Here is a 3,123-nt window from a genome sequence, read left to right on the forward strand (position 1 = left end):
CATGATTCATTGGATTATTAGAGAGAGAAAGAAAATTATGTTGTCCTTTTTGGGAGCGAGAGATAGATTTCGAGGTATTTATACAGTTTTTAGAGTGACGGCGACCTTGCACTCCGAGAAGAAGAACGGTGGCTAGGCTTTTTTAGAAAGAGAGGAAACTAGCGGCAGAAGGAACGGGAAGAGAAGAAAAGAAGAAAAGAGGAAAGGGAAAGAAACAGGGAGCCGCTGCCACAAAGGCCTAAGGTACGGCGCCGGGAACCGAGTAAGGGACAAAGGATTTAGAGAAACGGGTTGGCTGCTAGGGTCAGTGGGGGAAAAAGAAAGGTTAGGTTAAGACTTTATACGAAAACTAAAACCACGTCGTTTTATGGAAACAAAGGAAGGAATACGCAGAGGTCGGTCGGATTCACTCAAATCCAACCCGGTTCAGCTTTAGGTTTAGCTGATTTATTTTATTTATGTAATTTCTTTTTTTAAGTATAAATTAAATTTATGAAATTATTTTAAAAAAGAAATAAAAATAAAATAAAATATTTTATTAGTAATCAAAAAGGAAACAATCAATTGAATAAAGTTAATAATGACTTACCAAAAGTATTGAGGTTCCTAAAATTATTTTCACAAGGTGGATTAACCCTAAATAATTATAAGCATAAGATAAAAAAGTAGTAATTAAAATTAAAGACATTTACAAAATTTCATCATTAAAATTAACATAATTTTAATAAATATAACTAATATTCATTTTATTTTGACTTTTTCAAAAAAAATTCATTTTATTTTAATAGCTTTATTAAATAAATTATGTAGCTTATGAATAATTACTTTCAATAAATTACATTGTATCAATTTTAATTTTATTTCACTATTAGAATCATTGAAATTAACAAAATATGATTATACTAATATTAACATAAATTAAGATATGAAAAATTAAATATTTTTAAAAATTAAAAATTATTTAACTAAAAAATTTTGTTTGATAAGACATGAAAAAATATTTTTAAAATGTTGATATTTTAAAATAATTATATTTAATTTATTATTATTAATATTATTTATAATATTATGTAATTTAAAATTATGTTTTATACAAAAAGCAACACCTACGCAAAGTAGGGCACCATTCCAGTTGTATGTAAAGTTTTTATTTTTTTTTTAAAAAAATGCAAGTATAACAATTTAAAACCAAACTTGCAACTCACAACTCACAACATATAACCAAACTTCTTATAACTCACAACAAACAAAGATAATAAATACTAAATAAAAAAAATGAAAGTGATGGACAAAACAAATTTGGAGTTGTAAAGGTCATTTTTTACACCGAATAAGTCAAATTGCACCATATTTAAATTTCAATGTGTCGTCAATTTCCTTTTTTGATTACTTTTTCTTTATTTGATTCTCTTTCATGTCGAACATTCAATCTTTGCTTGCAAAAAGAGAACCTATTAACCTCAAACACAAAATAACAAATTTTAATCATTGCAATAAAATTTTTTTACTAACTAATCAAATCTTGAATTCCCGATTCAAAACAAAGAAGATTCTCTCTCTTTCAATTTGGTTGTTAATCTATTTTTTTTTATTTTTTCTCCTTTAATCTTTTGTTAATATCGACTGTTAAGAAAAGCTATATACAAAGACCTTCTCCATCTTACCATATCAAAAAACTGTCGAAACCTAGTGCCTTGAAACCCTTGTCGGCCATTCCTTGTTGCTGCTTAAGGGTGTGCAAACAATTAGTTCGGTTATTGGATATCCAATAACCGAACTAATCGAACTCTTAATTAAAAATAACCGAAATCGAACTAAACTATATAACTAACTGAACTAATCGAAATCGAACTAATTCGGTTAGTTCGGTTTGGTTTTCAAAAATCGAATTTAACAAATTTTTTATTTTTTTTGTTTGTATATATTTATTTATGTTGTATTTTTTAAAATAAATCAATATTACAAAATATTAAAAATAATCCTAAAAAATTATAATAAATAAAATAAATATTTTTTTCTCAATTGCTTTACAATAATATTTTTAATCACAGGATCACATACATGTAAATGTGGGTCTAATAGATATAATGAAAAGTAATGAATGAAAATGGTTTTTAATGGTTGGAGGAAAATAGTATAAAAGGGTGACAGAGGCTTAGGCATAGTGCTGAGTTTCTTTTTTAATTAAATTCGGGTTCTTTTGGGGTAGAGGGTGGGAAGCTAATTCTCTTTTGTTTTTAAGCTCAACTTAAGATTGAGAAATTATCATAAGAATTAAAGTGGTAGTTATTTTATAATTGTACGATTTATAATCAAACATGGACCAGTTATTATATGCTAAAAGAAGTCTTTGACTCTTTGTATAAAGACTTCAGTTGGCATAAACTCTAGTTCTAATAAAATTTATTTATTTTTTTTAAAAGAGTCAAACCCAATTAATAGAAATTGACTTGAGCTAGTAATAAATTTGAGTTAAATTAATTTCATAATTTATTATGTAGTGTTTTAAATATGGAATCCATTCCCAAGCAACCCAACAGTCCAACACACTGCAAACAAGGTTTGGCGCCCTCAATTATGTTTTTGTCTATTACTTGTTTATATATATATATATATATATTTTATCGTTATTCAAATCAGTAAGAATTACAAAGTATGGTTGAATGAAACAATAATTATGGATATGTTAGAAAAAAATTAGACAATTACAATCAAATACAATTTATGCTAGCATAGACAAGAGTGTTGTGACAAAATATACAACCAGTTAATGGCTTAATGCCAAATAGACACTTTCAAGTTTCTAATGGTAAAATGTGCAACAAATAACAACAAATTATTAAAAGTATTTAACAATAGATAAAAACAACAACAAATAGTCTTCAACAAATAATAGCAAATCATTTTCAGTCTTCAACAATGGATAAAAACAACAACAAATAATCTTGAATGCAGATAACCTTTAAAGATTATTTCTTCCTCAAATGCCTCTTGATGCTATGAGCAACTTAGCATAAATGCAGGTTGTACCCTTAAAAGTTAAAAAAAATTAAAAAAAAATCGTTAGTTTCAAATAGATTAAAAAATATAAATTAAAACATGTTAAATATTTTATAAATTCAA

The 3,123-nt window shown here is 26.2% G+C and overlaps 1 long non-coding RNA gene across 1 annotated transcript in view; it reads right to left on the reverse strand.

Annotated features, from left to right (window-relative positions):
- Window positions 1-2,851: 2,851 nt before the first annotated feature.
- Window positions 2,852-3,123, reverse strand: part of LOC110426330 (uncharacterized) — a 4,012-nt gene continuing 3,740 nt past the window's right edge. The window contains exon 3 of the long non-coding RNA XR_002446131.2: window positions 2,852-3,031. This is a non-coding gene — a long non-coding RNA (uncharacterized LOC110426330). The remainder of the gene's footprint in view (window positions 3,032-3,123) is intronic.

Source organism: Theobroma umbraticum, unplaced genomic scaffold (assembly GCF_002168275.2).
Source record: "Theobroma umbraticum cultivar Fairchild unplaced genomic scaffold, ASM216827v3 scaffold_55.0, whole genome shotgun sequence".
Lineage (NCBI taxonomy): Eukaryota > Viridiplantae > Streptophyta > Magnoliopsida > Malvales > Malvaceae > Theobroma > Theobroma umbraticum.